The 24,963-nt window shown below is 35.4% G+C and overlaps 1 long non-coding RNA gene across 1 annotated transcript; it reads right to left on the bottom strand.

Moving 5' to 3' along the window:
* Positions 1 to 402: 402 nt before the first annotated feature.
* On the bottom strand, positions 403 to 19,594 carry LOC116419255. The gene is made up of 3 exons (XR_004229515.1): positions 19,449 to 19,594; positions 5,411 to 5,465; positions 403 to 456 (listed from the first exon to the last, which is right to left on the bottom strand). It is a non-coding gene; the product is annotated as an uncharacterized LOC116419255 (long non-coding RNA).
* Positions 19,595 to 24,963: the final 5,369 nt, after the last annotated feature.

Raw genomic sequence — 24,963 nt, 5'->3', positions numbered from 1 at the left:
CACTTCCATAACACTGTTGGAAAACAGATGGCTAATAAAGAGATTTCCAAATTACTGACAGCAAGGGTGAGCAAGAGGTGGAGGTAGGTGAGGGGTGGTGGTAAATAAAGAGAGAAACAAAAGCAATTATGCTGATATGAGAATTTGAGAAAGGGACAAGGGCCAGGGGAGCAGGGACCCCTGCATGAATGATATAACAACTTTTAAGGAAAAGTCTGTGCTTTCTCAGCCTTTGCTGAAGCACCCATCAGTGTTTGTGTGTGGGTTGAGGAGGGCACAGGAGGGATTGTTTATTTTTGTTGTTTTTTCCCCCACCAACTGAGTTGTTGAAAGAACAGTATTTGGCCACCTTGGCGGCTCCATCAGCACTCTCGTCCAAGTGTTGGTAAGCAAGTAGTACTCACCCATCGTGTTGTTGGCTCGAGAACAGGATGTACGTTTCAAGATTTCATGCACCTAAAGAAGGAAGATGGGAAAGCTATGAGACCAATTGTGTCCCTGGGCAACATAAGAATTTGAACAACACACACTAGGGATTGGGGGAAAGAGGCCTGGTGAAGAGAGGGGGAGGAGAGGGAAGAAGAATATATATATGCATTTTGAGTGAGCTAGGGGAAAAGCCGAGCATATGTTGAACTCATGTACTGAATGCCAAACCCAATCAAACTTGAATCCTTTGAGAGAACAAAAAATTTAACTCCCCTACACATTATCTCCTCTTCATCTCACCTGGAAACAAATATATAAAATACAACGCACTGTCCCCATTATTCATTATGCATATACCACTCTCTGGGATTATATTGGTAACCTCCTAAAAACTCCTTCCAATTCCCCAAAGCAGGAAAACACAATGAACATCTGTAAAACTCCAAAAGTAGTTGAAGCAATGGCCAGTCGTTGAGAAGGAAGATAGAAGTCTTCAAGTAGGATGTTGGAACTTAATGAGAAGAAAGAAATTTCAGCAGACAGCTTCCCTTTCCACTACTCATGACTATGGATACTAGTATAACTCTGGACTCATGTATATTATGACTTGGTGATTGATCTCTGATGGCTTTCATATGTTAATTTCGCCTTCCCAATTAGGTAGAAAACTTCTTGAGGACAGGGAGCATGTTTCATATTTCTTATGTATCCTTCACAGAATCTGAGATGTTTGAGAACATAGTAGGGACCTAATAAGTAGGATGTTTTAAAATCCATATGTCAAGGATAAAAAAAATTCAAAATAGTAACTACATATGTGCCATATTCTAAGGCCTGAAGAAGATGAAAAATTAACTTTGTTGATAGACTGTAACTTCAAGGATCTTAAAATTTAATAGGGATAATTAGACAATAGGATCAAGGTTCTATGGGAATACTAAAAGGCCATCTGGCCTAACCACTTTGTTTTATATATGTTAAAAATGATGTTCATACTTTAACATATTTAACATGTGTGGGACTACCTGCCATCTAGGGGATGGAGTGGAGGGAAGGAGGGGAAAACTTGAAACAGAAGTTTTTACAAGGATCAATATTGAAAAATTACCCATCATATGTTTTGTATATAAAAAGCTATAAAAATAATAATAATAATAATAATGTCCAAAAAGAGTTAAGGGAAATGACCACAGGTCATTGATGTGAAGCCAGATCATCAGATTCCAAATCTAAAATATTTTCAACTGAACCACTTTGCTTCCAGAGAGAAATTAGGTAAGCCTAAAATTCTACCTTTTTAAGATAAGAGGGATAGGGAATTTTGGTATTTTCTACTTAGAACTAACCTACAAGGCATCATAGTACAGAGTCTGCTGTCTGGAAGACTCAAAGTCCTCAATTCAAATTTGTCCTCAGATATTTACTAGCTGTGTGACTCTGGGCAAGTCACTTAACCCCATTTGCCTTAGTTTCCTCACCTGGAAAATGATCCAGAGAAGGAAATGGCAAATTATTCCAGTATCCCTGACAAGAGAACCCCAAATGAGGTTATAAAGAGTCAGATATGACCAAAACGAATCAACTATAATAGCAAGACTATATGAGTTATTCAGCATAAATGTTATTTCAGGTTGATGATGAGATTTAAAGGAAGGGGATACTTCAGAGTTAGCTAAGTGGTACATTGTGCAGAATGCCGGATATGGAGTGCAAAGACCCTAGTTCAATCTCAGATGATCAATAACTGTGTCATCCTGAGCAAATCACTTAACCCCTACTTGCCTCATTTGTAAAATGGAGATAACCAAATCACTTATCTACCAGGATTGTTGATCATTAAAAGAATTAAAAGTGTCTGACACACAGTCGATGCTATATATTTATTTTCTTCCCCCTTCTGAAAGATTGTATTTGGGAGGACTCAAGTTTGGATAACTGATTGATAGCGTCTGAAGATGAATATTTATGCCTCTCTACCAGGCTATTCTAAATTGCACTGAAAATTGATGTAAGATAAACATCTGGCTCATCCTGACCTCTATGAAATAAAGGATACAAGGAGGAGAAGTATATTTGTCTTGTTATTTGTGCCAAAAGGCAGATGATTGGGACAAGGGCAGATTTCAACACTGAACTGAAGAGTCTATGCCTCATGGGAGAACAAGGTGGGGCTGTGAGAGCAGAGTTGGAGAACGAGCAGAACCTTGTCACTCATATTTTAGCCCCAGAGTCAGTGGGAGTGGCATTTAAATAACTTCCAGTAAAACTGGATCCAGCAGCCTTTCATTCTGTGTGTAATATGAGGCAGTAATTAAACAGTGATAATAATTAGGAACAGTATTTATGTGGCATTTTATTATTTTACAAGCATTTTGTAATTATCAGTTAATCCCCCTAACACCCTATAACTACCACCACCCCCTAGCCTCCAGAGACAAACAGAGATTTTAGCCACTTGCAATAACACCAAATCAAGGGAGTGGATAAACGTATGTTTCTTGCCACAGGAACAAAAAGAGAAATACCTATAAAACAGCTTAGCGTCTTTCTGATGAAACCATTGTATCCTTGTTATTGGTCAGTTCTTTTCAGCTGTGGCGGACTTTTCATGACCCCATTTAGGGCTTTCTTAGCACAGACACTGGACTAGTTTATCATTTCCTTTTCTAGCTCCTTTTATAGATGAGGAAATTGAGGCAAACAGGGTTAAGTGACTTGCTCAAAATCACTCAAGTAGTAAGTGTCTGAGGCCACATCTGAACCTTCCTTCCAGATTCCAGATTTTATGTACTATAGCATCACCTACCTACTTACCCTAAATGAGTTCTGAGTGTATTCTCAGGATAACACATCTCAAGCCATTATTAAGACTTCTGAATGGAAAAGCACTAAGGGAGTCATCCTTTTCATTGTCTTGTCTCCAGACATTTCTGAAATGTGTACCACTGTAGGCAGGTAAAAATCTATTTCTTTCTTAATGATATTTAGGAAACTGAATATTTAGGAACATATTACCACTCTGGGTCTCAATTTCCTTATCTGTAAAACTGGGGCATTGGAAGAGACTGATGACCTTTAAAATTCTTCTAGCTTGTTTTCTTATCTTTCTGTCTCCACTAAGGCTGTATTCTCTACTTTCTTCCCAGTGGAAAACTAGAATCTGCCCCTAAAACCATTTAAAATTTTGATAAGTTAACTTTGGCTTTGTCTTGCTGGGATCAACAAAACTTTCTCACCATCTTCGGGCCATGACTTGAAAGAGAACTCCTCCTTCACTCTCTGATTTTCAGCTCCCATTTCAATACTTTCTCCATCAGACTGTAAACTCCATAAAGAGAGGACCATCTTGCTTGTATTTATGTCCCCAGTACTTCAGCTCCCATTTAAGTACTTTCTCCATCAGACTATAAACTCCTTGAAGAGAGGGACCATCTTGCTTGTATTTATGTCCCCAGCACTTAGTATAGTATCTGGCACATAATAAGTGCTTGACAAATGCTTTTGCTATCTATCTAAATCTCAGAATCTCCAAAAGGGGATAATTTTATTGCTATCCTCAGTCAACCTCAATCAAGTGTTCCTCTGGCTCATTACCTTAACCACCAGAAATGTCTTTCAGGTGCCCAAACCTAAGTCATTGCAACATTAACTCCTTTCCAAGTGTTCAAGAAAATACAATTAAAACTTCCACTGGGTGGTATTGGGCAATTTCATGCTACCCCTAGGGTTCCTTTGACTTTTTGTCTCTCTTTGAAAATTTAATTCTTGGAACAAATAAAAACAAAGGAGTAAGCAAATAAAAAAACTATACCTCTATTAATTCACTTAAAGTTCCCTTGAAGGGAACTTGTCTCCCTTGTGTCTCTTAAAAGGAGCCATGTTAACAAATGTTTAGTAACCAACAGCAAAGGGCAACTGGAGATTCTATTAGTAGACTCATGCTTGCTAAAGAACTAAAGAATCTGAAAAGAAAGAATATGCTTATCATACTGAAAGGGCTTCAGCCAAAGCAAGATTCAAATGATTAGACTTTCTGCAGAGTAAGTTGGCTCTTGCTATTTGGTAAACATTTTTTGCAGGGCTTTTCATGATAAAAATAAATGGTTTAAGAACTCCTTGGAGAGGAGAAAATAAGGAGGCAGAGGATAAGGGAAAGTGGCAAGATGCTCCCACTGGTCATTAATTGGAGCATGGCTAAATAAATCATCATACATAAATGCAATTAATATTTCTGTGCTATAATGAATTATAAATATGATGAAAATAGGAAATATAGGAAGGCAAATGAACTGATACAAAGTGATCTAAGCAGAGCTAGGAAAAAACATTCACAATGACCACAACTATGGATAGAAAGAACAACAAAGCAATTAAAATGGATAGCTGCAAATTATAATACCCAACCTTGTTCCCAAAGAAGATAGATGCAGGCATCCCAATTACCTATGCTAAACTTTCCCAATGTGTTGATTTTAATAAACATTTTATTAATTCTTTATTATAAGTGATAATCTCAAGGAGATGTTAGGAAGGGTTTTGTTAGGAAATGTAGCTGATATAAAAGCAAAACCTATTAATAAAGTTTTTATGAATAGTATTATATTGAAATTTAGGAGCCCTGAGTTCTTGTCCTAGCATTTACTGCTAACTTATAATGTGGTCTTGGTCATGTTACTTCAAAAGCTTCTGGGTCACAAATTCCAGATGTGCAAAACAGATGTGCAAAACTAGACTTAGCTCAATGTCCTCAAAACTAACTATAGGACCATCTAATATTCTAGGATTCTAAGATTATCAGAATGGCCTTAGGAAAGAGTGTGCAAAGGGAAGGTGATTTGTTTGCCATCCCTTTTGCCATTAGGATTTGCTGCACTGTTGCTTTGCAACCTCTAAGCAAATAGTGTCCGAATCAGCAGACAGGTTCTTTTTTCCTGCATTACCCCCAACTCCATCTATTTGCCAGCTACACTTGCTTACTTACAATGCGGCTCCTAGTAGCATTGTCAAAGAAAGTGTCCTTGTCCTGGATGTTGTACCTGTAAAGAGCAAGAAAACAGATTATGAACTTCTTCCACAGATTATATTGTCACCACATGTACTTTTAATGGCTGGGTAATTGCCAGGCAAAATCCCACAATCTCTGAATTGGAAGGATCTTTAGAGTCTATCTAGATCAACCTATAACCCATTAGTAATCTCTTCCACAATATTCATCAATCAACAAGTATATATTAAACACTTATTATAATTTCAGTCACTATACTAGGACCTCAGGATACAAATACAGGAACAAAGAACAAAATAAGCTCTTCTTGCTATGAGCTTAAATTCTAATGAATGAAAGAAAAGTGCATGTAAAAGTATAATCAGTATAACTATAAAACATAAATGAACATCAAAATATATCAAGTAATTAAATAACAAAGATGTTTGGGCACTAGAATTTGGGGTGGATCAGGAAAAACTTCATGTAGAAAATAGTACCTAAGCAGCATCCTGAAAGAAAGGACTCTCTATGAAGCAGAAATAAGAAGGGGTTTGTTCTAGGCATGTTGGATAGTTTTTGTCCCCAATATAGGCATAAAAATGGGAGATGGAATATCAGGTGTAAGAAATACAAAAAAAGGTTAATATTGCAAAATGCAGGAAGGGGAGTCATATACAATGAGATTAGAAAAAATAGATTAGAGCCTGGTTGGGTAGGACTTTAAAAGTTAAGAGAGGAATTTATATTTCATTCGGGAGACCACTGGAGTTGATTGAGAAAGGGAGTCAAATGATCAGATTTATGATTAAGGAAAATTACATTGGCATTAGTGTGTAAGAAGAACTGGAAAAGGGGAAAAACTGGAAGTAAGGAGACCAATTAAGAAGCTGTTGCAATAATTGAGGTGAGAAGTGATGTGTAGAGAAATGGATCAAAGATTGTTAAGGTAGAAATTGCAACTTTGGGCAAATGATTGGATATGGTAATAGAGAGTGAAGAATTTAAAACGTCAAAGCTATTAACTTGGGGAACTGGAATGATGGTGGTACCATTGACAAAAATAGAGAAGTTTGGAGGAAGGAAGGGGGAAACTATGAATTCAGTTTTAAATATGTTGAGTTCAAGTCTCCATTGGGATATATAATTGAAATATCCAACAGACATATGGTGATGTGAAACTGAGGCTCAGGGAAGAAACAGAGAAAGGGAAAGAGGAAGGAGGGAGGCACAGAGAAAGAGATGGATCTGGTAGTTAAATTAAAGTTGATAAGTTTCCAAGAATGATAATCAAGGGAGAAGAGAAAAGAGCCTATGACAGTATCTTCAGGAACATCTACAGGTAGAGATAATGATCATGATGAGCCAGCAATACTAAGAGATGGTCAGATAAGAAATGATCAGACAAGTGAAATGTGAATCAAGAAAATATAGGATCATGAGAATCCAGAGAGAGAATAATCAGGGGAGAAGGTGGTCAACTGGGTCAAATGCAGAACAAAAGTATCAACCCCAGAAAGAGCTTTAAGGATTTCCTGAAAGAAATTCAGGTCAATTGACTCAGACTTTCATGACTAGGAGAGTGAGGCTGACCATTGTGCAATGGTATCTCATTTGATCTTTACAACAGTCCCAGGAGGTAGATACTATTATTATCCGATAAGAAGAGAGGCAAACAGAAGTTAAATGACGTTACCAACTAGTACTATTTGTCTGAGGGCAGATATGATTCTAGGACTTCCTGACTCCAGTTTGGTGCTCTATACATTATGCCACCTACCTACCCATTAGATGTTTCTTCAATGATCTATAGGCTTACCTGGTGGAAGGTACAACTCTCATTTGTATACCCTGGAACTTCAACCTGATTGCCTTCTGTTCTGAAAATTGTTCTTCCTCCTTTGGGAAGGTTACCCTATCCAAAACTGGATCCTGGTCTAACAGAATTATAATTCAAGCAAGTGAGAGTCAAGATGGATAAAGCCTAAAGATTACAATTAGCAACCAGAGTGGAATTAGGGAAATCAAACTCTCGTCTTGGCTCTGATACTTACCCAATGAGTAACTTTGGGTAAACTCATTCAAGCATGCATTTCCTCATCAACCAAACAGGGATGAAAATAGCTATCCTACCTACATCAAAGGGTGGTTATGAGGATCAAATCAGACAATGGATTTTATAAGATTTTATAAACTGTAAAGCTCCATATAAATATAAAGTATTGTTATTACCACTTAACATAATATCCTACAGGCATATAGCATAGCCTCTCTATGGTTCAACTCAGTAAAAACCCATATTGATCTTGGATCTATATGTCATATCTACCTTCTAGATTTCAGGCTTCTGAGTTAAAAGAAGTATACATATTCCAAATTTCAGAAATTTTTCACCATACATCATATTTTTAATAATGTTTTCTAGGATTTTGCTAGGGAATAGAATCAAGTTTAATGACTTAGGACATAAAGCTAGGAAGGATAACAAATATATTGAATGGCAAAGCCAAGATGAATTAATCAAATACTTAATCTGCATCTATGACTACGTACTCATTGTATTAGCTACTGAGGAAAGAAAGACAAAAATGAAACTGTCTGCCCTCAAAGAGCTTACATTCTAAAGGGAAGGTAACACAGACATGTGTAGGTATGAAAAAGTCAAATATAAGATTATCTTGGGAAAGGAAAAACCAAAAGCTAGTACACAAGGTAGCCCCCTGCACTCAGTCCTGAAGGAAGCTAAGGCATTCCAAGAGGAGAAGAAGGAGCATTTCAGACACTGGAAATAGCCTGTGGAAAGAGAAAGATGGAGAGATTTGGGGAGAAGAAAGGGAGAGAGAGGGAAAGAGATGGAGAGAATGGCATATCAGGTATGAGAAACACCAGGATGACCAGTGTGGCTAAATGATAGAGTAAATAGAAGGGGAATATATAATAAGGATGGAAACGTAGCTTGGGATCAAATTATGAAGACTCTTAAATGACAAATAGAAAAATTCAGTGTCATACCAATCAAACTACCAAAAAATTACCATATAGAGCTAGAAAAATAATAATCAAATTCATCTGGAAGAACAAAGGGTCAAGAATAACAAGGGAATTTTGGTCTGATTTTTCTTGCACATCATGATGAATATGGAAACATGTTTAGAGGAACTGCACATGTTTAAGCAATATTGGATTACTTGATATCTTGGGAAAGGGGGAGGAGAGGAGAAAGGGAGAAAAATTTGGAACACAAGATTTTGCAAAAGTGGATGTTGAAATATATAGAGAACTGACTCTAATTTATAAGAAACCAAGCCATTCTCCAATTGATAAATGGTCAAAGGATATGAACAGACAATTTTCAGATGATGAAATTGAAATTATTACCACTCATATGAAAGTGTGTTCCAAATCATTATTAATCAGAGAAATGCAAATTAAGACAACTCTGAGATATCACTACACACCTATCAGATAGGCTAAGATGACAGGAAAAAATAATGATGATTGTTGGAGGGGATGCAGGAAAACTGGGACACTGATACATTGTTGGTGGAGCTGTGAACGAATCCAACCATTCTGGAGAACAATCTGGAATTATGCCCAAAAAGTTATCAAACTATGCATACCCTTTGATCCAGAAGTGTTTCTACTGGGCTTATACTCCAAGGAGATACTAAAGAAGGGAAAGGGACCAGTATGTGCCAAAATGTTTGTGGCAGCCCTGTTTGTAGTAGCTAGAAGCTGGAAACTGAGTGGATGCCCATCAATTGGAGAATGGTTGGGTAAATTGTTATATGAATGTTATGGAATATTATTGTTCTGTAAGAAATGACCAGCAGGATGAATACAGAGAGGCTTGGAGAGAATTACATGAACTGATGCCAAGTGAAATGAACAGAACCAAGAAATCATTATATACATCAACAACGATACTGTATGAAGATGTAATCTGATGGAAGTGGATTTCTTTGACAAAGAGACCTAATTCAGTTTCAATTGATCAATGATGGACAGAAGCAGCTACACCCAAAGAAAAAACACTGGGAAATGAATGTAAACTGTTTGCATTTTTGTTTTTCTTCCTGGGTTATTTTTACCTTCTGAATCCAATTCTCCCTGTGCAACAAGAAAACTATTTGGATCTGCACACATACATTGTATCTAGGATATACTAGGACATATTCAACATATATAGGACTGCTTGCCATCTAGGGGAGGGGGTGGAGGGGGGGAGGGAAAAATCGGAACAGAAGTAAGTGCAAGGGATAATGTTGTAAAAAAAAAATCCCTGGCATGGATTTTGTCAATAAAAAGTTGCTATAATAATAAAATATATATATATATATATATTTGCATCTATTTGAAAAAAATAAAATACTATAAAAAAGAATAACAAGGGAATAAATGAATAAAGTTTGAAGGAAGGGAACCTGATCATATCATATTTCCAACAATATTATAAAGTGATAGTTCTCAAAATAATATAGTACTAGGCCAAGAAGTGTAGTGGTGGATCATTGGAATAGATTAGGTACACAATATATTATAGTAAATGATCATAGTTTCAAAAATCCAAAGTTTAGGAACAAAACTCATTATTTGACAAACACTATTGGGAAAACTTGAAAACAGCATGGCAGAAACTAGATAAAGAAAATCATCTCACAGTGTATTCTAAGATAATAAGGTTAAAATGAGTATATAATTTAGACATAAAGAGTAATACCATAAGAAAATTAGGAAAGCATAGACTAGTTTACATGACAGACCTATGGCTAAGACCAAAAAAGATATAGAGATAGAAAATATAAAGTAGGTAACTTTGATTATTTTTATACAACAAAAAAGTCTTTGCAGGAAAATGACCCATATGTACAAAAATATTCACAGCAGCTCTCTTCAAAAAAAATGGAAATTATGGGGATACCATCAATTGGGGAATGGCTCAATGATTTGTGGCATGTATTGATGATGCAATATTATTGGTCTATGGGAAATGATGAGCAGGATGCTCTCAGGAAGAAAAAAAATCTGGAAAGTCCTCCATCAACTCAAGCAAAGTGAAATGTACTATATACAAAGTAATAGCAGTGTTCTGACTTTTCAACAGCTGTGAATGAATTTGCTATTCTCAGTAATACAATCATCCATAATCTACTCTGAAGGACTTATGATGAAAAATCTTATCTATATCCAGAGAAGGAAATGATTGTGTCTGAATAATGACTGAAGCATTCTCTCTTTCTCCCTCTATCCCTCTCTCTTTTTCTTAACATAATTTTTCTTGAGGGTTTTTTTTTTAATTAGGATGGGAGATCTATTTTTTTTTTTTACCACTTGACTTGTATGGAAAATTTTTGCATAACTTCAAAAGCAATTTCTTAATTATGGGATAGAACCTAGAGTTCAAAAATTTTAGAAACAAATTTGAGAAAAAATGTAAAAATAAAATTTGTTTTGAATATAATTGGGGGAACTATCAAATAAATAAAAATAAAATTTAAAAAGTTTTTGCACAAACAAAAATCAATGCAACCAAAATTAGAAGGCAAGTAGAAAACTGAGAGGAAAAAGTTTTCCTAGCAAATATTTCTGATAAAGCTGTCATTTCTCAAATATATTAAAAAAGAATAAAATTTTAAGAAAAAATGTCATTCTCCAATTGGTAAATGGTCAAAGAATATGAACAAGCTATTTTCATATGAAAAAATCAAAGCTAGTATAATCATATAAAAAATTACTAAATGAATATTGATTATATAAATGCAAATTAAAACACTTCTGAAATACCACCCTAAATTGGTTAATCTGACAAAAAGGAAATTATAAATGTTGCAGGGGATGTGGGAAAAACTGGGATGCTAATGTATTGCTGGTGGAGTTGGGAATTGATCCATCATTCTGGAGAGTAATTTGGAAAGGACTATAAAGTTGTGTATATCCTTTGATTCAGCACTATCATCACCAGATCTGCATCCCAAAGAAATTTTTTAAAGTGGTAGAATGAGAGAAGAACCTACTTGTACAACAATATTTATAATAGCTCTTTTTGTGGTGTCTAAGTTTTGGACATTAAAGGAATATTCATTAATTGGAGAACAATTGAACAAGTTGTGGTATATTATAGTAATGGAATACTATTATGCTATAAGAAATAACAAGCATGATGATTTTAGAAAAAATTGAAAAGACTTACACGAACTAATACTAAGTGAAGTGAGAAGAACCAAGAGAATATTGTGCACAGTGACAGCAATACTGTATGTCAATCAACTGTGAACATCTTAATTATTCTTAACAATACAATGATCTAGAACAATCCTAAAGAACTCATGCTATAAAATTCTATCCATCTCCAGAAAAAGAACATATGCTATCTGAATATAGACTGAAGTATATTATTTTTCACTTTCTCTCTTATTTGAGTTTTCTTATACAAAATGCCTAATATGGAAATGTTTTGCATACTTACATGTATATAACTTATATCAGATTATTTACTGTCTAAAGGAGGAGCTAAGGAGGAAAGAAAGATAGAATTTGAAACTCAAAACCAAAAAAAAATGTTAAAATTGAACAGTGTTAAAAAAAATTTACATATAATGGGGAGAAAATAAAATATTTTTAAATGAAAAAAGAAGGTATTTTGTTTGATTCCAGCAGCAATAAGGAAGCTACTAGAATTTATCAAGTTTGAGGTAGACATGGTCAGACCCGAATTTTAGGAAAATTGCTTTGGCAGTTGAATGGAGAATAGATTTAAGTGAAGAAAGATTTGAGTTGCAGACCCCAATTAAGAGGCTATTCAAATAGTCCAAGCAAGAAGTAATGAGGTAGAAGTGGAGTGAAAGGATAATATATAAGAAATGCTGTAGACCTAAAAATAACATTTGGCAACTGATTAAATATGCAGAACAAGGGAGAGTGAGGAATCAAGAATGATACTGAGGCTGTGAACTTGAGAGATCTGAAGGATGGTGGTACCCTCAACATAGATAGGGAAATCAGAAGAGAAATGAATTTAGAAAGAAATATAATTACATGTCATGGACATGGTGAGTTTAAGATGCTTACAGGACTCTGATAAGTAAGCTTTCACCTTACCCAGAACCAAGCTTCCATGTTACTTCCCAATCATTTCCAAAACATCTTGTCTCTACTCCAACCATCTTTTTCAATCTTACTCCTTCTAGTGGAATTGCCTAAACTTGGACCCCTATGTGACTATCCTGTAATAGATGAGATTTTTTTTTTCCTTATCTTGCCCAGAATTAGGTTTGCATACCCCTTCTAAAACATTCTGGCACCATGTATACTCCCTCCAAATAGTCTATCATAAGATCCCAACCTATTCCATGTACAATAATAGTACATATAGCTTTGAGAATTCTAAAATCCATACTTAGTAAGAGAATAAGTAATTTTAAGAATAAGAAATCAAAGCTATCAATAGCCAGAAGAAAAAAAATACCCAAATTACTAGTAGTTAGAGATGCACAAATTAAGATAACTCTGAGCCTCTACATCACATCATCAAATTGGCTAACATGAGAGTTGGTGATGGGGATATGGGAAAACAGATACACTAATGCACTATTGGTAGAATTATGAACTACTCATCATTCTGGAAAGCAATTTGGAATTATACTGAAAAGCTATTAAACTATTTATTACCGTTGACCCAATAGTACCACTATTAAATCTATACTCCCAAAAAGATCAAAGAAAGACTAAAAGGACCTATATATACAAAAATATTTATAAAAATTTTGTGAAGGTAAAATATTGGAAACTGAGGGGATGTCTATCATTTGGTGAATGACTGAAAAAAAATTATGGTATATGAATACAATGAAATACTGTTGTCACTTTAACAAGTCATTTCTTCACCTCTCAGGATCTCAACTTCCTCATCTGTAAAATAAATGAGTATAAGAAAATGACACCTAATCAGTCAAACTCTAAATATATCATTTGTAAGAAACCAAAATAATGACAGACATATTTTCAAAAAGCCTGGGAAGATATGTATGAAGTGATGCAAAGTTAACTGAACAAAATCTACATAGATTACATAGCAATAGTGTAAAGATAATCAACTTCTAAAGATTTTGAAACTCTACACAATTCCAAAGGATTCATTAAATAAAGCATGTTATCCACCTCCAGATAGAGAACAGATGGGTTCAGAGTACATATTGAAACACTTTTTTCTCTTTTAGAAATTGTATTTCTTTTTATATGGATTATGTGGAAATTTTATTTCCTTGATTATGACATTTGGAATAAATTTTGTTTTTCTTGACTTCTGAATAGAAAGAGAAGAAAGGAGGAGGAAAGAATATGGAGAATTTTTTAAATCTCTGTACTTTAAAAAAGATAGAAAATAAAATTGACAGAACATATGATTTCATTAGTATAGGAAATTCCTATCTGAGCTCAACTCCTACCATTACAGCTCAGTAAATTCTCTGTATCTTGGGCTTGTTTAAAGCATTTGGAGGTCACTTACATTTCCCCAAGATCAAATAGATAATATATGTCAGAGGCAAAACTTGAAGTCAGCTCTTCTTAACTTCAATGTCACTGAGTATGCATGATGACATGTTGCTTCTCATAATTCACTCTTATTCTCTCAGAAATATATCTCTTCATTATCATTTCTCCAGCCTCCTGGGAAGCTTTAGCTTTAAACTTGTCTGCAGTATTCCAAGACTAGTAGAAGTATCTTAACTCCTCTCCCCATGTCAGTCTAGTTTTTTTTTTTTTCTAAAAAGATTTTGAGAAATCCCTCAAGATTTAGTTGACTCAGAAAACTCAGGGCTCAAAATGATGATGTCAGTTCTTCAACACCTGAGAAAAAAATAGTTACAAGGAGCTGATGAATCAGAATGGAGCTTTCCCCAGCTGAATCAACTCAAGAGGGTCTCAATGTCTACTCTTGTTGAATATTCTCTCTGTTATGACTAAGTAAATCTTTTTGTTCACTGTTGAGAGACTTATTTTGTTCCTTTATTATTAGCTTCAGGCTAAGTTCAATAAGAAATCTTGTCTGTGGGTTAAGTGAAAGCTCATCAACATAATCTTTACATAGTCTAAAATGGTAGGATTTTGGCTCCTCTTTCCACCATCTTAAAATAAACCTTCTGCAAACTAAATTCCACCTCCACTACTTGTCTGATTTTTATTAGATTCCCGCTCTAGTTCCTTTTTAAATGCAAAGGCTTATACCTGTATTCTAAAATTCTCCTTTTTCTTCCTTGACAGCCATATTGCCACCCTGGATCCCTTCTCTCTTAACTGGTGGCTCGTCCCCTGGAACACCATTTTTTGAAGGCTCTCCCTATGCCAATGGGGTTTGTGTACCTTTTCTTCCTAATTGCTTTCCAACTTCCCTTTAGACATCATTTTCCCCATTATTCAGTAAATTCCTTGAGAGTAGGCACTGTTTTTCTTATATTTGTATTCCCAGTATTTACCATAATGACTGGGACTTAATAAATGATAATGATAATAAATAATATAAGTAAATAAAATAAGCACTTTGTAAATTCTCTATCTATTTATCTAAGATCCTAGGAGAATGACAGCTCACCTGGTATCATTGATCTAAGACTGTGTTAATGAGGATATTAAGAATAGGTAGATTATGATAAAGAATGCTGAAAAAGAGCATGAATTGGCTGGCTGCCTAGATAGAAGGTCAGTTACTGAGAATGGATAGAGTAATAAAAAGAGAGAGAGAGAGACTAAAGGATGAATCACAAATCACCCTTTGGGTGAGGGATGATAAAAACCTGAAACATGGGGATGGAGTGTGAGTAAAGAGAAGAAGATAGATACAACTTATATTATGGAGGTAGAATTTAAAGGATCTGGCCACTAATCAGATAACTTGTGTGGTCCTTTTTAGCCCTTAATACTTTATTATTCTATTATTTAGAGCAGAGGAAAAGAAAAATAGTGATGAATGGAAAGCTCCCTGACAAATTTAATGTTTATAGAAACATTAGCCTTGTTTGTAATATTTGATAATATGCTTCTCTCTACTGGGTAAGGAAATGTCCACTGGGTCACTGTTAAGAAGAAAAAAAAAAAAAATCAACCCGTGTTGATTACAGTGCTGACCTGAAAAATGATTTGGTTGACTGAGATTTCATAGAAGGATAGATTCTTATCAAAGGAATTGCCTTATTCTCTTGAATGGATCTTTGAAAGATGACAGAGACTCTCAAGTTTTTGTCTTTCCTCTTAGTGCCTTTCTTCTAGCATATATGCATATGAGATTTGTTTAACTCACCCTCAGTCTCTTGTTATCTTAACAATCAATGAGCAATTTAGGTCATAAGTGCACAGAAGTGCTTGCCCATAGTTTTGTTAACCCAGGTTAGAGACAAGTGACCAAAGAGATTAGTTTCCCAACCAGAAACTCCATCAGTGCATGAGGAAGACTTCTTGCAGAAGCACATGACCAAAATTGCCTCAAAGGAAGTTCATGAATAACATTCTTGAACTCAAACCTCCTCTGTAAAGGAAAAGAGGTTTTGATTTCCTATGGATTTTGATTTTATAAGCCATATGTTCCCATAATCTTAGTCTTTTAGTCATAGAAGAGAGATTTATTGAGCAGAGCCAGGTTTACAAAAAAACGCAATGTAATAATTCAGGAACCTGGCCTTTATAAGACATAAGGGTAGATCTTATACTGAATGGAATACTGAATCTGGAGCAGCAGTAGAAAAGATATAAAAATGTAAAGGCATAATGGGAGAGCAAGGAACCGACATTCTACAAGCTGGCTTCTGACTTCATGCCTTCTCCAAAGTTACTAGCAATCTCCTAACTGTCAAATGTAGTGGTCTTTTCTCAATTCTCAACCTTCTTGGAATGCTAATCACCATCTCCTCCTGAAATCTTTCTCTTCGCTAAGCTTTCATGACACTATTTTCTCTTTCTGTCTTTCCTACCTGTTTGACTGCTTCTCAGTCTCTTACTGAATTTTCATCCTTGTCAATTCATGGGTATCTCCAAACAATGTCCTGGGTCCTCTTCTTTTCTCCTCCTATACTGTCGCATTTGGTGAACTCATCAGGTTCCACACATTCAATTATCATAACTATGGAAATGCTTCCTGGGTCTATATATCCTAACTGAGTCTCTCCTGACTTTATTGCCCATAACTAGCTGTCTTTGGGCATCTCAAAATGAATAGACTTCTCAAATTCGACATGTCCAAAACAGGGTCATTGCCTTTCCCCAAAACTCTCCCATCTTCCCAATTTCCCTCTTGCTCTTCCTCCAAATTGCCCAGGCTCAAACCCTAATGTGAACTTTAATTTTTCCCTCACATTCATTCTACACATATGATCTATTGTTAAATCTTGTCATTTCTGCCTTTATGATATCTCATGTTTATGTTCCCTACTCTTCTTTCAAACAGCCACAGCATGTTTAATTTGGATGATTGCAATAGATTCTAGTTGCTCCCCTTGCTTCAAGTTTTTCCCACATTCCATTCATCTTCTACTCATTTGCCAAAGGGATTTTCTTAAATCATAAATCTTGCCATGTGATTCCCCTTACCCCAAATTCAATTAACTCTAGTGGCTTCCTATTAGCTCAGAATCAAATATAAAGTTGTCTGGCATCTAAACCCTTTCCTAAAGAGCCCCAATTAAGGCTTTCTAGTGTTTTGACTCTTTATTCTTCTATATTCTACTCTTTTTTTTGGGGGGAAGGAGGAAGTACATGTGACTTTCCCAGGATCACATGGCTGGTAATGTCAATTTGAACTCAAGTCTTCCTGACTCCAGGGATGCCTATTCACTTTTCCTCAAAATCAACACTCCATTTCTCAATTCCAGCCTTTGCTCTGGTTGCCTCTCATTTCTCCTTTACTTCCACTTCTTATCTTCCCTAACTCCTTTCAAAATCTCAGTTCAAAACCCATCTTCTGGAGGAGACCTGATTCCCTCTGCTGCTAAAGCCTTTCCTCTAAGTCTGGAAATAGAAGAATACAGAAATAAAGAGCAAATGGAACTCAACTCTCTTCCCCCTAGCAAGCATAGGCTCTGTGTCTATACCCTGTATGAAACTAGTTACTGACATGTCATCTTCTCCATTAGAATATGAGCGTCTTGAGGAGCAGAGACTGTTTTTGCCTTTCTTTGTATCTCCAGAGCTCAGTACGCAGTAAACATTAATAAATGCTTACTAACTAAATGATTGACCTGACTACCTACCCCTACTATACTGAGTCATTTGGACAATGCAAAATATGCTCACCATTGGAGGGTGAGGGGAGTCCAAGTCACAGGATAGCACTACACATCTTGAAGAGATTGTATAGGACTTGGGGGGGAGGGAGGAGGCAGGGCTAGAGATTCACTAGAATGGCAAGATGTTACTCAGCTGGCATTTCTAAATTTTAATTCCCATTCTGAGGGGAATTTGAGTCACAGGACAGCATTGAATCAAAGGGGGCTGTAGGATTCTGGTGGAAAAACAGGACCCATCAGAGAGGGAAAAGAACTTACTGCATATAAACTATAAAGAGGCCTTTACATGTTTTCTATATTTGTATGTGGCCTCCATATTCTATGGGGTGAAAGAAAAATAATATGAAATAAAGAAAAACAATATGTATTTGTTACCCCGGCTACATGTATGAGAGCTAGGGATATGTTATGTACATTGTGGAAACTCAGACATGATGAATACATTAGCTATATTTGGAAATAATTCAGATTAAATTTAAGAAAGGTAATCTTAAACTAAATATGATGTTTGATATCCATATCCAAGAATGGATCCAGTATATGTGAATCCAGAGTTTAACACTAACTGGAAAAGGGCAGAATTATTAAGTCTTTTATATCCTTCTAAGGCTAGCCAATTAGAGCTGTAGATCTAAAAGGTACTATACAAATTACCTTGTCCAAAACTCTTCAGTGTTCAGGTTCCCTAAAGCAATCTTTTCTGTCCTTGCTTTTCTTCCTCCTTTGGGTTGCAAACACCTCACCATCTTTAGTTCTTTGCCCTGTCTTCCTGGGCTGTTGGTCCATACACTTCAGTGGAATATGATTCCCATTCCAGTTCTCAATACAAATAAGTGAGTCTCAAGAATGCTCACTCCTGCTTTAAGACTTTTCTTTCCTATCTTTCTGAAGGCTCCCCAAAGGTGAAAGGGATAAGAAAATGGGAAGAGAAGAATTGCCAGAATTGAGGGGGCTCAATTCTCCTTTCCCAACAAACATACAAGTATACATATACAAATATGCATACACATGCACACATTTCTCTCCAGTTTGACTATAATCCTCAAAATCCAAAATTTCAGTAAGGATTCCTGTTTTAGGCAGGTAATTTAAAGGATTCTTCATTTTATTTCCCCTTAGTCTCCTCAAAATAATTAAAAGATACATCCCTGGACCACCAACCAACTACAAAAGAGTAAGTCTTTATTACATTAATAATATATTTATATAAATAACATATATAAATAATTTAGAATATAAATTATAAATGAAACTAATATTTCTAGTAGCAATCTTAGAGGACCAAATGAAATAATGAGATATAGTACTATAGTGGAAAGAGCCCTGAATTTGAAGTTAGAGACCTGAATTCAAATGCCAACTCTGCCACTTAACATCTATGTTAAACTGGTGAGTCAATTTACTTTTCTGCCCTCTATTTCCTCAACTATAAAAATAAGAATTGGAATAGATGGCCTCTAGAAATAATTCATCTCCAAATCTTTGATCAACCATCCATAAGCATTTATTAAAGTGAATACTATGTGCTAAGTTATGTTGAGCATATAATGAATTTTTTAAAAATTGGAAGGAAAGCATCCATGGGCACTTGGTTTCCACTGTTAATGTTTTAGGCTTTTTAATGTATTCCAAGTGCCTTAGGAACTATAAAATGCTATATAAATGCCAGTTACCATTAACATATTACTCTAATCCTTCCCTGGGACAGCCATCATTTTTTTTTTTAATTCTGTGTCCCATATGACATCAAACCAAATACTCACAGATACAGTTTCTCCCTGGAGAAGGGATAAGAGAGGTTTTTCATCTTGTTGTTGCTGTGTTCTGGTACTCGGGGCTGTAAGGGGTAACTCATCTTCTGCAGAATATCATTGAACTTCTTTGCAATGGAGCCTTCTGATTTGATCTCGTACATCTAGAGAAGTCAAAGACACATGAGTGAAAAGAAAGCAAATTAAAGATACAGAGAAATGAGTCTTTTTTTCTGCTCCCAACCTCACAGAGTCAGGATGCCCGGGTGACACATTTTAGGGGAAAGGGAATAAAAGAAAGATCTTTTCTAAGGTGAGACTTGTCCTAACTCTTCCTACTATCAAGTCCCTTTAAAAAGAGGCTTTGGATTGGGACACTAATGTACTACTGGTGGAGTTGTGAACTGATACAAACATTCTGGAGAGCAATTTGGAACTATTACTATCACTACTAGCTCTATATTCCAAAAGAGATCATAAAAATGGAAAAGGATCCAAAGATACAAAAATATTTATAGTAACTCTTTCAGTGGTGGCAAATAATTGGAAATTGAAGGGATGTCCATCAATTGGTGAGTGGCTGAACAAATCATGGTACATGATTGTGATGGAATACTATTACACTATAAAAAATAATGAATGGGATGCTTTCAAAAAAAACCTAGAAAGATTAACATGAACTGATGCAAAGTAAAGTGAGCAGAACAAGGACACTGTACATAGTAATGGCAATATTGTACAATAATATAGTGCAATAATCAACTGTGAATGATTACTTAGCAATTCAATGATCCAAAACGATTATGATAAAAAATGTTATTTCCAGAGAAAGAATTGATGGAATCTAAAAAAAAAAATTTTTAAAAGAATTGATGGAATCTGAACACAAATCCATGCATATTTTAACTTTCTTTTTGTCCATTTTCTTTTTCTTTTTTTCTTTTTTAAATACTATTTCTTTCATAAAATTCCATAAATTAATATGGAAATGTTCGCATGACTGTTTAACATGCATCAAGTTGCTTGCCTTCTCAGGGAGGGGAAAGAGAAAAGAGACAGATAAAAAGAGAGACACACACAGAGACAGAGAAAGACAGAGAATTTGGAACTCAAAATTTTTTAAAAATCAAATATTAAAAATTGATTTTACACGTAATTGGGAAAAAAATTTAAAAGAAGGATACATTGGCAATAGTTTATTCTCTTACCTATGGTAATACAAAGAGAACAGCAAAACAGTGGCTCACGTCCTCACAAAAAAGCTTTTAAAAATCCAATAATCATAAGATAATAGAATTTTCAAAGAAAAGGGGCTTTAGCAATCAACTAAATCAATTCCCTCACTTCACAGATGAAGCAAAGAGACAAAAGTGATTTGATGAAGGTCATGCAAATTGGTTAGTGAGTGAATCAAGATTCAATGTCAGATCCTCTAACTCCAAATTCTGTATTCTTTCAACTACCCATCTTGTCCAGCTCCCATTTCTATATTGCTCTAAATGTTATAAACATTTCCCTAACAAGTCTAAAAGTAAGAAATGTATATCTTTCTGCTTCCCATTTTACAGATGTGGGTCTTCTACCTCAAAGCCCAATTTTTTCACTATATCAAATCATTCCCATTTGACTCTGGGTTTTTGTAATCCTTCTGAGAGCCTCATATTAACCTTCTTGATTAGATTTTCCTCTCTATCCTTGAATGATATTAACTATTACCCAAATCATGTCAACTCCCTTGCATTTTTATCATTCATCCTTCTCCTCTACATTAGATTATAATTTATTGTACATAGAAAGCACTAAATTAATGCTTATTGCTGATGCTATTAGAGTGCCATCTCTTGATTCCAGGAAGACAGAAAGAACTGGAAGTAATCTCACAAGTCCCATTTGTTCAACCATCTCTCCATGATAGCTCCTTATCAATGCTAGTGACTAGAAAAATACTTGTTTTTACATGTAAACCCTCATCTTCAGTAATCCAATTGTCCATAACTTTCCTAGTAAGGACAATCCTTCCACAGAAGCCAAACCCAGCCCTCCTCTATACCTATAAGATTTTTTATATGTTCAACCTCAGAACTGCTTTTCCCCTCCAGTGGTCAGCCTCATATTTAGCTTGGCTTCAGTCTATTACTGGGCTCACATTCAAAACTTTCCCAGCCTGCTAGGACTTGCCAAACCTCACACTCTGCCAGCATGCTCTTTGTCAAACCAAGGTCATCTCCTCACAAATCTGGTCTGGCATTCAAGGCTCTCCACGGTCTCCAAGGCTCCAACTTCTATCCTGAGGCTTGTCTATTGCAACTCCCCTTCACATTGAAATTCCAGACAGACTGAGCTGTTCTTTGTCTCCTTCAGTCCTCCCCTGTCTTTTTGGAATAGATTCCTTCTGATCTCTGTCAAAGTCACTCTCTTCCTTTGAAGCACTAGAGAAGGACCTCAGTGAAAAATAGACACAAATACCTCTGATATAATGTGGATGTTCCAAAGATGGTCTCTGTGTGATGTTATAAAATGTACTGATCCATCACTCCCCAAACACATACATATGTATTATCTCTGTAACCTAGAACCCATCTTGCAGGCTGCCTCTGTAATCTGGGTCCCTCAGTAGGGCTCTGTTTAGAGCCTTCCCTGCAGGTTCTTTCTTTGATTTTAGAATGAGGGGTTTGTTGACAATGTCCTGGAAGAATTTCTACTTCTCTGCCTTCTGTTGCCTGATGGTATTCAATATTAAGAATTTTCAGAGAGCAAATATTTCCTTTTATGACCAGAAAAGCTTGCTTTCTTCATTTAATCGCTAACACTAAACAGCCCAACATCATTATAATTACAATCCTAGATTCAAAAACAAACAAAAAAAAAAAAAAAACAAGTACTCAACCTCAACTTTCCTCAACCTCAGCTGCAGGGTAAATTCACAGATCCTCAGATGATCCTTTCTATGTGTATTCTAAAGTCTTAAGGTTACTCAAGCATTCAACAATGAACCCTGGAGACAAACAATCTGCTTCTGACCCAAAATCCTCCTTCTTCCTTCTAAAAAAAAAAAAAAAAAAAAAAAATGGACAGCAGTAGGTGGAAACAATCCTACACATTATGCGGGTGAAGAAAGTGTAGTGCATTGGGATAGAAAGAGTTATGATTAAGGGCAGAGCTAGATGGTGGAGTGGATAGGTCACTGACTTTTAGGAGTTCAAATCCAGCCTCAAGACACTTAATGCTTACTAACTATATGATCTTTGGTAAGTCACTTAACCTCAATGCCTTAAAAAAAAAAAAAAAAGGTGGGGGGAGGGGACCCTGACTAAAATAAGGGAGTAAGAAGTAACAAAGCCAGGAATATCAACATTTCATACTGAGAGAGTTAAAACATCTTTATTTCCTACATATACACATACACACATATATGTATGTATATACCATATATGGTACCCATAGTATATATAATACATAAGATATTTATATATTACACTGATAATAGTAATGTATTGCATATTATGTATTAATATATCATATATTAATATATGCATATATGTGCCCTTTCTACTCTAAGCACTATACCTTCTTCTCTGCATAATGTGTAAAGTTGCCTCCATATATAATATTAATTATAATAGTAATATATTACATATGATATTAGCATATCATATATAAACATATATATAATGAACATTGTAGATTATTATACATTAATATAATGCATATTATATATTAATGTTTTGTGTATTGTATATACACACACACACACACACACATTTCAGTATCATTTCCATTTAATAGATAAAGAATCTGAAGTTTAAGAAAGTTAAAGGACTGGTCCAATGTCACATAACTATTTAGGCACAAAAACCAAGATTTAAATCCAGGTCTCTTTTGACTCAAAATCTAATGTTTATGCCATTACTAAACACTAGACAGAACTTAAATACCTCTCCTCCAAATCTCTATGTCCAAGACTAAGCCCAGAAGTTCATTGTAAGTATTAAGCACTATCATCATTACAACATGAAAAGGTATATAAATTCTAGAGATAGAGGACTTGGGTTCAAATACCACCTCTGACATGTCAAAACTTCTTTGGGTCTCAGTTGCTTTTTCTATAAAACAAACTAAAGAACTTCAAAAGTTCCTTTTAGCTGTTAGCTTTATAAGCTTAGAGCTTTTCATCCCTCCTACCGCAGCCCATCCCCATCAGAGACTGTCATGTTCCCAAAGGTGGTTTCTATTTTCTTTTAGATCTAAATACTTGCTCTGAATCATAATAATTCCCCAAAGCAAGGCCAATGAAAGACCTGTAAACTGGAAACAGAAAGCCTCATAAAACAGGAGATATTCTGAGACCAAAGGATATGATGGGGGAGAAAAAGAAAACACAGGAGTCCAGGATCTCTGCCTAGATGTTAATGTAGATAGCTCCATGATGAAGAATCTTACTCAGTTTTCATCAGAGTCCACATTTAAGCTAAGAGAGGATGTATAGAAAGCCAGTGACATTCAGAAATAAAACTCAGCATCCAGTATTGCAAAGCAACCAATCAGAACCTACAAATGTGTACCCCGATTCGGATTCATTTTCCCCCAAATTCTTACTTGGGGAGGGGTGGCTTTTTTCATTGACATTGGCTATGATGGATCTAGTTTACAATTGTTTTTTAAGTGACCCAACGACCTTGGAAAATAGAGTTTAAAAATAAGCAGTAAGTATTTCTTTTGGTATAATGGAAAAGACTGGATTTGGGACAAAGAGATATGGGTTCAAACCTTAGCTCTTCTATGCTATGTGACCAAAGACAAATCACTTAAACTTTCTGAGCCTCCCTTTACTATTCTATAAAGAGGACAATAAATCATTATACTTGACTATCTTACATGTTTGTTGTGCTATTGCTGAAGTAAAAATTATCAAACATGTTAATATAAAATGGCCACTCAAGCACAGAATTCATCATAGAGAAAGAAAGTAGACATGGCATAAATTGGGAAGAGCTAACTTTAAAAGTTCAGAGAAAAGGTAAGTAGGAACCAAATTCTTCTATATTGAAGGGCAAGGCAGTCTCAGAGAGATAAGAACTATTCAAAGATGCTGATTTGAAGACAAAAAGTAATAATAGTTCTGACAAGGAGAAAAAAGGAAAGCTGTCTGAAAAGATACTCTAGAGACACGGAGAATCCATTAGTAAATTCAGGTTTTTTAAAGACAAGCATAAAAGATGGAAGGAAATGAGGATAAATACAAGTAAACAATGCTATTCAATGCAATCATTTTGCTAGGAACACTAGAGCCTTAAATAAACTGGGATCTAAAGACAACAAAAAGGGTTGGGGGGGAGGGGTTAAGCTACATTAGAGGGAAGATCAAAGAAAGAACTATGTATTCTGATGGATAGGATAATGATTTCAGATAAGATTCAAAAAGCTGGACTATTCAATTCCTTCTGGCTTTTCTTTTCTTTTCCAAAGAAAAGTAGCATTGGTCTAAAAAGGATAGAACAAAAAATGGTGGTTTCCTAGTGGAAATTCA

The sequence above is a fragment of the Sarcophilus harrisii genome, chromosome 5, assembly GCF_902635505.1.
Source record: "Sarcophilus harrisii chromosome 5, mSarHar1.11, whole genome shotgun sequence".
Lineage (NCBI taxonomy): Eukaryota > Metazoa > Chordata > Mammalia > Dasyuromorphia > Dasyuridae > Sarcophilus > Sarcophilus harrisii.
The sequence above is the reverse complement of the archived record's forward strand: the minus strand, read 5'-3'. Positions and strand labels throughout refer to the sequence as shown.